The sequence below is a fragment of the Kogia breviceps genome, chromosome 1, assembly GCF_026419965.1.
Source record: "Kogia breviceps isolate mKogBre1 chromosome 1, mKogBre1 haplotype 1, whole genome shotgun sequence".
Taxonomy (NCBI): Eukaryota; Metazoa; Chordata; class Mammalia; order Artiodactyla; family Physeteridae; genus Kogia; species Kogia breviceps.
In genome coordinates, this window is record NC_081310.1 from 113,974,146 (window position 1) to 113,984,507 (window position 10,362).

Genomic DNA, 10,362 nt, shown 5'->3' on the forward strand with positions numbered 1-10,362 from the left:
CCCTGGCGGTCCAGTGGTTAAGAGTCAGCATTTCCACTGCAGGGGGCACAGGTGTGATCCCTGGTTGGGCAACTAAGATCCCACGTGCTGCACAGCGTGGCCAAAACAATAAAAGCTTCATAGCACTTCTGTTCCCTAGGAAAGGCTCCATGGAGAGGGAAGGAGGTGGTGAGACATCATGGTAGATGAGACTACATTTAATCCAGAAAAGCCCCTAGATTCAAGAGCATGGGGCAGGGCCTTATTCACAGCTGCTTCTCTTTCCAGTCATCCCCCAATGGGAGACCAACTGCCTGGCAGCTTGTTACTCAACTCCAGAGGATTGATATAGCCCACAGGGCAGGGGGCTAGTGGGAACAAGGTTTTAGTCCTTTCCCTGGAGCTTCCACGGTTGCCCCAATAGCCAGTTCACCCTTTCTCTGGGGAGGATGATGTTTAGGCTATTTATTTACCTGCTGCCTTTCATCTGCAATCTACAAACACTTTAATAACACCACCTTTTAGTTTAGTGCTTCTCCCCTAGGAGTCTAAAATACTTCCTATAGATGATCTCTTTTATCTTTGTGACAGTCCCAGACAGGAGGGTGGGGACATGATTATACCTCTCCCATCATAAGAGAGTACAAGGTGGGTAAGGGAGATGAGAAAGCATGGCCGGGTGGAAGCCAGGAGTCCTGACTCCTCAGCAGGGCTTGATGCTTGCTGTATTTCTTTGGAAGGATGAGAACAGGACTCTGAACTGGCCTGTAACTTAGGAGCTTGATTTCGTCTTCCTTAGTCCCTAAGCAGCAACCTCCCCAGGCCTGCTGGAGCTTGACTAGCACCCAGGAAAGAGGCCATGTGCTTGGTTTTCCACTGGGAGCTTGGGCCGATCCTGTGAATCTTGCTACTGTCAAAACCGAGGCACCTGAAAAGGTGACCACAGTGACTCTTTTGCCCCAGGCAGGCTCACCAGCCTACCTCTGCTCTAGCCAGTGCCCCAGCTCTGGGATAACAAAGCCAGGGCAAAAGAGCAAGCTGCTCCCATATACTTGGAAGGATGAGATTCACATTCCTGTAGCCTCAACTATTTGGTTTGAAGAAAGGCAGTTTACACAGTGAGCAGGAGGCTGGTTTTGGTCACCACCGCACACCACTCTTTCCTGTTTGAAAAGCTCATTGGGCTCTGGGATTAGAAACTTTCAAGTGGCCCCGCATACCCCCATCTAGCCTTGGGGGTCACTACAGCTGCCTCCTCTGCTCCCCCCTCCTACCCTCTTGGCTGTTGGTGCCCGTGACCTTCCACCAGGAGGCACTGCTTTTCTCTGGCCCTGAAAGTGCTGCAGGAGGAGGAGCTGGGGCTCTGTGCCCCTGGGGGCCCAGGCCTGGCTCCTGCACTGCACCCCCCGCCCCCTACCCCCACCCCAGGCTGACCTGCCTTCTTCTCACCCGACTAGTTTTCTGGACTTGGCTGCACCTGGGACCTGGACTCCTGCTTGTCTATCCAGAGAGCCTCCTGTGCTGTGCTGCTGGCAGCCCAGCTCCCCATGCCAGCCTGCCCTGTGGCTGGTCAGTGTGTGGGCTGGCTTGTAAAAAGGAGTAGTGGAGGCCTGGAAAATAGCTGCTGTGTGCACCAAGTAGTCTGTTAGCTGAAAGTCTATACCTCCTTGAAGCCACAAGACAGAAAAATAGTAATTGTGAAGGAAAGGATGATCCCGTTGCTGAGGTCCCTCCCTGCGGGTGGAAAACACAGGAGCAGGAGACCCACGTAGGCACTTATTTACTGAGTACTTGCCCTGTGCTAAGTGTGATTAGGAGCAGGGGTTACAGAAAGAATGGGACACAGTCCTTGCTCTCAGGGACCTCCCAGTCATTGGGAAAGGTGTGGCTTGTCTTCCTCCAGTGAGCTGAAAACCAGGCTCCTTCCCTCCCCGGAGCAGTGGGATGGGGCTGATGTGAGCCTTGTTTAGGATAGGCCGGCCTGCTGGTTGGCCTAGAAGCTGAACACCAGGAATGGGCCCAGATAACCTTGACTCCACCCTGGTAGTTGCCTCCGCAACCCAAGGCTGATGCCCTCATCCCTGGCACCTTGACCTGCACCATCTCCAACTTCAGCTGCCCAGGTTACCTCAGCAAACAGCTCCCACGGGCACCAGGGAGTGAGTCAGAGCCCTGGGTCTCACCAACCCTTGGTTCCCACACCCAGGAATTCAGAGACCAAGATGCAGGTCTGGGTGCTTCAGGCAAGAGAGAGGAGCCACTAGGCCTTTCTAGCAAGAGAGAGATAACTAGAAGGCTGACTCCTAGAGAGAAATATCTAAAGAGCCAGGCAACTGTGGGGACCCAACATGAGACCAAGGGGCCTGCCTGAACTCACAGTCTGCTGGGAAGTTTAGTTATCAGCCGAGTACCGCCAATGGGGAAACCACGCCTGGGAACTGACATCTTCCGTGTTACCCGTCCTGCTTTACCTTCCCTGAAGCGGTTCCGGTTTACCCAGCGTCCTGAGAACGCCCCCTCTCGCCATACCTCCCTCTGGGGGCCTGGGGCAGCCCTGGCTGCACTCCCAGGAGGAGTCTGGCAGGCAAAGCTGGGCCGGACCCTGGAGAAATATGCTGCAAGTCAGAGCCTGTGCCAGGATGAGGGGCATGCTCCACTCCCCCAGCCACCTCTCAGCAAAGGGTTCCCCCAGAGCTCCTCCCAGATACACACAAAAGGGGGCGCCACCCTGCATCTCCAAGGAGGGAGGTCCTGATGGTGCTGACATAGCCGCCTCTGACGTTGCCCTTTTAAGAGACCCCCCCACACACACCAACGACGGCGGGCGTGCGGCCGGCAGGTTCTCGTTGCAGAACCCCAGCAAGTGCGGCGCCCCGTCTGCGGAAAAGGGAAGACAGGACGCCCACCTTTCCAGTCTCGACCTCAGGGTCCCCGGACCTGCGGGCAGAGGTATGGGGTCCCAGCAACCTCAGATTCTGAGAAAAAACGTTTTTTCTAGAGGGGAAGTTCCTCTCTCGCGCTGTTCTCGTTGGTTGGCTGGCGAGCCCTGCATTTTGGAGAGCGGTAGGGTCCTTCCCTTGGACCAGGGCTTCCCTCCCCCTACACAAGCCTGCTGTCAGAAATGATCTGGAAAATTATTTTTACTGAGGTGTAAATTACTGATAAGATGGTGTGACCCTTTAGGGACACTTCTTTTTCCTTGTTTTTATTACACCCTGAAGAAAGGGAAGAATTGAGCTCCCATTTAGAATAGCATTCATTCTCTCCTCCTTCCATCTTGTCTCAGGGGGGGAAAAAAGTTCTTTTTTTTCTTACTCTTTCTCCAAAACCAGCCTTGTGTACTTGTGCCCTGGATCTCGCCGCCTTTCGGAATTCCTGAGTCCCTGTTCTTCAGCCAGCTCTCTTTTCAACCTCCCTCTCCCTCTCCTATGCCTCCCCTCCCCACCCATTCCCCTCAACTACCAACCTACTTACACTTCCCCATCTTAAAACAGCCTTTCTGCCATCCAGCCTCTGCTGTCAAATTATGATCCCAACTGGCTCCTTTTTCTCAAAGAAAAATAAACCCTGGACACTCGTAGATTCTGCTCCCTCATCAACATTCCGGGTCCTCCTAGTCCCCACCCCTTCAGAGAGAAGGTAGAATGTTCCAGACTGAGGGAATAGCATGAGGGAGCAGGAAGAAAGCCTGAATAGCTGGAGTGCAGAGGGTGAGGGGGATGTTGAGTTGGCTAGAGAAGTGGGCAGGATAAGGAGACAGGGCCTGCCCGGAAATGCTGGATTCCTGGGGCTCTTGCCTCTGGCTGCTCTTTCTCTGTATGCTCTCCTGCTCTACATCCCAAATCCATCATGTCTCATTCACACACCTCTGGCTCTGGCCCACTTAACCCCAACACACACAGCATCTTCACCAGGATCCAAACCTGTGAGTCCAAAGTCTAACTCCCTATCTGATCCTCTGCTCCCACCCTCCTCTGGGTATTCAGGCACCCAAAAGGAATACCTGGGAGTCACCCTGGACTACCCCCTCCTCTTCCCCAGCAGCCGATCTCCCACAGTCCCACTGAATCTCTTCATCACCCGGATCTGGCCCCCTTGGCAGCCTATTCCTCAGCTGCAGCACAGACTCCCCTCCTCCTGGACTGTTACAACCACCTCGTGTCTGCCAGACCCCAGCCCCTCCTTCAGGTGCAGCCTCCCCTCTGTGGCCTATGGTACAGCCACGTCATGCCCTCACCCCCAACCCCGCCAAAACGCTTCAGCTGGCTCCCTCAACCTAGGAAGTAAAGTCCAGACTTCTCAGCCAGATCCGGATTCATCAAACTGTGGCCAAAGTTCAGATTAGCAGGCTCTTCTCTGCTCTTCTTTTCCGTACCGTGAGCCCTGCTTCAGCCCCGGGGAACTACTCACCTCTCCCAGCACTGACCATGCAATGCCCCCTCCATATCTGCTCACGCTGTTCCCTCTACCCCAGTGCCTTTCCTCTTGCCTGTCCCTGGAATTCCTCCTTCCCCTTCAAGGTGATTGAAATGTTGCCTCCTTTACAATGCCTTCTCTAACTTCTCCCACCCTCACACAGAGATATTAATGAATACGGCTCTACCACAGCATTTGTCTCTGTCTGCATTAGACTGGTTGCTCATTGAGGCCAGAGCTGGAGTCTTGTTCATTTGTGTTCCTCTCACACCTAGTCCGGTGCCTGGAGCATGGCTAGGGCTGCACAGGGCTCTCTTCTTGGCCTGCTCTGATAAACTTAACTAAGTAATTACAGATGTTGCTTTGGGATTTGCTCCTCGCAGCTCAACCTCAGGCTCCATCTCTTCCCCTCTGTGCTCAGGAGCCAAAAATGATCTCAACTGGATCTTAGATGGACTGTGCATCTGTATGGAATGCTTGGGCCTATTGACCCACCCTCCGCAAACAGTGCCAGCACCGTGGCTGAAACTATCATGGGTTAAGGTATCCAATGCCACCTTTTGAGTCCCAAAGAAAATCTATCTAACTTGGCTGGGACATCAGGCTTACAACTCCTGGCTGCAGCTGGCATTGGGAATACAGCTTTGTGATTAATGTGAATGAGTTCAGGGCCGCCCAAAGAGAACCCTAGAGACCCAACTGGCCTCCCAGATGGTGGTTCAAGGAATGAAGGGACCACCTGGTCACTCCTCTATGCCATTCCTCACTTCATCCATCCATCCATCCATCCACCGATCCATCCACTTGACTAATATTTACTGAGTGCCTGCTACGTATCAGGTGCCATGCTAGGTACTAACTAGGTATTTAAGGCAAACGTGTTCTCTCTACTCCTGGAGCTTATAGCCAGTGGGTAAGACAGATGTTCACCAAGTAAATTAACAAATAAATACTTTCTATAATAACAAACTTCAATATGTGCCATAAAGGAGGGGACATTTAAGACTGCCACATTCAGCAGCTGGAAGGAAGGCAGGGTGCCCAGAACAGAGTGAAGGGGGAGTAGTAAGAAGGGGCTGGGCCACTCCATCCCGGGCTTTGTGGACCCCTATGAAGTTGGCTTTTATTCAAGGCACAATCAAAAAGCCCGGTGGAGGGTTATTAGGAAGGGAGCAACATGCTCAGATTCATACTTCACAGTACTACTCGCCAAAGGACACCATGAGGAGTCCTTTAATCGGAAAAATCCAGGACAATTCAACAAGAGAACTAGCCTGGACTTTTCAAATATCACAGAAAAGAAAGAAGGAAGGAAGGTAGCAAGGAAGGAAGCAAAGAAGGAAGGAAACTAAAGCTACATATGGCCAAATGTAATGCATAACCTTCTGGTTTAAAAGTACAGCCATCAAAGACCTTGGAGGGACAAGACGGAATTTGAATCAGGCTGGACATAAGATGACACTGGAATCATCACTCGAGTTCCTGGGTGTGGCAGTGGTCCCCTAGGGCTCTGACTCAGGCACGGCACACTGAGGGGGCGAGGGTGGAAGCCCCATGATGTTTGCACCTCGCTTGCACTTCTTTCTCCAAACACTGAGAGAAAGCATAGTGCTGACGATTATTGAATCTAAGTGGAGAGTATCCGGGGGATACGTTGTACCATTTTGGCAATTTTTCTGAATGCTAGACATTTTCTAAAATAAAAAATCGGGAGAGAGTGTTTTCAATCTAAGAAATGTTTATTAATTTAAAAAGTTTAAAAGATTACTTAGGTGGCTGAATGGTGACTGGTTTGGAGGGGAAGCAACCTCATGAAAAATCCATGCAACTCTGGTTGAGCACCCCCTCTGTGCCAGGCATGGAGATGGGGGCTGAGAAACACATGCACTGTGAAGAAAAGTGCAGGGCAGCAGATGGGCACGCAGGCGAGTGTGGACAGGAGAACACGCAGGTCCTGGCCCGCCCGGGGCTGCTGGCCTGTGGTCCTTTTCATTCCCCCGCCGCCATTCCCGGAGCAACAGTGTCTGGAGCTCCCCGAGGCCAGACTCTCCCCTCCCCATTTCTGTGCCCTTTATGAAGCAACACTGAGTCCAGAAACAGGATAGGCAGCCAGCAGCCAGGCCTCTCCCCACCTCTCTCCTGTCAGAGAAACTCCCCCGCCCACCCACCAAAGGTCACCCTCAACCTCTGCCACCAGCAGCCAGCCTCCCTCCACACCTCTCCTTCCAAGGAGGCCATTGGTCCCAGAATTTCAGCCCACAGGGACCTACCCATGACAGAGATCACCTGGTTCTTCCCAGTCTTGCCCTGTCTGGCCCTTCAGTGTGCTGGGCCACAACACACCTGCCCCAGTCTTTTTTCATTTTTTTTTTGGCCATGCCATGCGGCTTTCAGGATCTTAGTTCCCCGACCAGGCATTGAACCCCACCCTGGCAGTAAAAGCGCCGAGTCCTAACCACTGGATGGCCAGGGAATTCCCCCCCACACCCCAATCTTGGCTTTGGCCAAGGTGACACATTTCACTCATTCATAGTTTATACTGCTTAATCTGGAGCCAGATTGCCTGGGTTCCAATCCCAGGTCTGCCATTTACTAGCTGGGTAACCTTGGAGAAAACCCTTTACCTGTAGGTTAAAGGAGTTTGCTGATGAATTCATCTGGCCAGGAATGCCTGATTCTTCAAGAGGCAACCCAAGTCCTACCTCCTCCAAGAGGCAGACTGAGATTTCCTCAACCTTCACTGCTCCCTCCTCTGAATTCCTTTAGCCTTTTCTGTCTCAGTTGCTCCTGGAGCACTTCACCCACACTACCTTGTTCAGTTGAGAGCCACATCTTATGCATGTGTGTATTTTCCGTAGACCTGGGGGACCCTCAGGAAGCAGCATGGGTGAGGAAGTCCCACTGGAACTGGAGGACAGCCTGGGCTCTCCCCACAGGTCACTTTCCCTCCCGAGGTTTGGACTAGAAGAGCAGTAAGTTGCATTTGAACAGACGCCAGGATCTTGCTGCACCTTGGTTTTCTCCCATGTGGGAGGGAGATCTAAAGGTTCCTTAAGCTGGAAAGTTCCATGAAATAGGCAGGCCTTCCCCTAGGGGTCAAGGAGGACACCACCAAGACAAGCCCTAGTTTGAGACTCCGTGGTGCGTAGAAGACTTGGAAGTTTCCGCCCTGCTTTTGGTAGGGAGAAGCAGCTGAGCGGGGCAGAGTGGACTGGGGAGGCAGTTCTGTCCTGTGCCCTTGGGGGCAGGGCAGGGAGACCATGAAGGACTATCTGCCAAACGTGCCTGGAGATGAAGGGAGGAGTTCCTTGCATCCCCAGCCTGTCTGTCCTTGGGCAAAAAGGCCCTTCGCCGGGAAGGGCGCTTCCCATGGCCGTGCTGCCTCCGCTCTAGGCTCCAGAAACAAGTTCACCAGCCAAGGCTGCTGCGCTCTCCCACCCAGCAAGCTTATTTTAGTACAAAGGGAGAGAAATGAATGGAGGGCTGCAGTTTCTCCATGCGTTGGCTTGGGCCTTCAGCAGAAATGAGTCTCATTACCCAACCCCAATTCAAAGGATAATTAACAGATGGTATAATTTCCGAGCATTCTCCACGCCACATGGCTATTAGGTGAAGAGCAAAATGCCTATGCAGCCCCTAGATCCTCCCAAACCACAGAGTCAAAGGGAGTCTGGAGAGGCAGAGCCCTGCGGAGGGCGTTTAAGACATCCTTCTGTCTCTGGAGCTGCCCTTGGCCTTGTTCATCTTCAGTCAGAGAAGAGGGCACGTCCCTGAGTCGTGGGTCCCCCGCCCACTTCCTTCTCCTCATCCCGTGCACTACCATTGCCAGGAGTATAGTCTAACTCGAATCCCTCTTTGCTGTCGCCAAAGCTCATCTCCTTTCCTTTTCCTTGGGGAGAAAGAAGAAAGCTGATTTCTCATTCTTGGCATCACCGTGTGGTCACATGGAAGTTCCCTGGGCTGGGGCCTCTGAGAGGGGATTCACAGCTCTCCTGCTGTGACCCACTGAGAGTGACACTACTGTGACCAGAGTGCCGTGTTGGAAGAGAGCATCTGGCCTCATGCTTTTCAAACTGGGCTCCTCCAGACCCTCGAGCTCCACAGGGGGCCCAGAGGTGTGCTCCGTGGGGAGCAGTGGGGATGTGGCAAGACCTGACTCCCATTTCAACCCAGCAGGACTACTTCTATCTGCTTTATATTCTGGGCTTCTACTTTAGATTTCATTGAAAAAAGGATTCTACTGTTAAATTAATTTTTGAAATTATTGAGCTTATTCGATCCGCTCATTTTACAAAAGGAAATTGAGGCACAAGCATTTGACCAAGGTCACACAGCTAGAGGGTGGTGGGCTGGGACTGGAAAAGCCCGGGCTTCCTCCACAGGCCAGCCCTCAGACCACCAGCCCCAGCCCCTCGCTGCTCACACAGTTGGCCCTGGGCCCCTGGTTGGGGTATGAGAGAGGGAAGTCCCTTTGAATCAACTTCTACCTCCATTGCCTGGCTCTTCTTCAAGGTCCAGCTTCCATGCCTGGACCTCCTCCAGGAGCCCCAGAATCTCTCACACCCCTTCAAGTGGCAAGTCCAGTCTGAAGCCCTGCTCTGTGAAGAGGCTCCAGAGCCCCATGCACTGGGCAGGGCTGTTTGCTGTCACAAAGCTGTGGGTAGAAGGAGGGGAGTGGCAGCTGGACGTTGATGGTGAAGGAGGCAGGGGGCAAGAGGTCATGTCTCCAGACAAGAGGCCCTATGGGGCAGTGAAAACCACTGGTCTAGGACCCAGGAAGCCTGAGTTAAAACTTGGCTCCACCCCTATCCAGCCTTGTGACCCTGTACAAGTTTCACCCTCTCTGGCCCTCAGAACCTGCTAAAATTAGCATGTTTATACCAGCTGGCTTTTGCTCTGACATTCCCAGCTTACCTCCCCCTGAAAAGCCCAGGTGGCATCCAAGCTGAGGCTGGGGTCATTCTGCACTGCATTCTGCAGCTGGACCCCAAAGGGGCAGCCTGATTAGATCACAACTTTGCTGAGGGGTGTGGGGAGGTGTGGGCTCAGGACCTCATTATGTGTTTGCAGGGAAGTGGGGTGTCTCTCTGGCATATGGGGGAGGCTTTATAGTATTGAACAGGGCCATTTTAGCTCAGTCTGACCCAGACCTGTAGAGGGGACAGCAGCAAGGGCTCCTACCAGCAGCCAGCAGCATCCAGCCTTGCTGGGTGGCGTGAGGTGGGCACTTGGCCTCTGAGAGCCCTTCAGAAGGTTTTGAAAACCCCTAAACATACACCATTATTATCATTTGCTGTCTGGCTTCTGATTGTTAATTCCTCTCTAGACTATTATAGGAATCTGGCATCGGCCCAGGGGCAGGCCTGGGGTGGGATTGGGGTGGGGGAAGGGGGTATGGACTGCTTGAATTCTACAGCACTGGTGCGGAGGACGGCGCTGGGTGGGGCCCACCTCCTTCGGTGCGGCTGGCGTCGCCACTTTAAGGCGGCGGCGGCGCGAGCAGGTCTATGGTAATAAGCCGCCGCTGCCGCCGCCGCCGCCGCCGCCGCTGCGGCCGCTCTGCAGAGCTCGCCCGCCCGCCTGGGAGGCGCGGGAGCGTGGGGCTGGGCCCGGGGCCGCAACGACAGCAGCAGCAGCAGCGGCGGGGACGCGGGGCACGAGCGGGCGGCGCGGGGCCGTCGGGGGCGGCCGGGGCCGGGCCGGGGTCCGGGTGCGCAGCTCCGCGGGAGCAGGTGGGCTATCCCGCGGGAGCGAGGAACACTCCGAGGATCTGGGGCCCGGTAGGGCCAAGGGCGCGCGGGATCTGCGGGCGCAGGTGGCGAGAGCCGGGTGTGCCAGTGGAGGCGCGGCGCCAGCCCGTGGTGGTCGGTGTGACCGGGGCGCGGGCCCGGCTCAGGGAACGGTGGGAGCCGGGGCTCTGGTGAGGCATCAAGGAGCAGGCCCCCGGGGACTGGCTCCCTGGCCTGG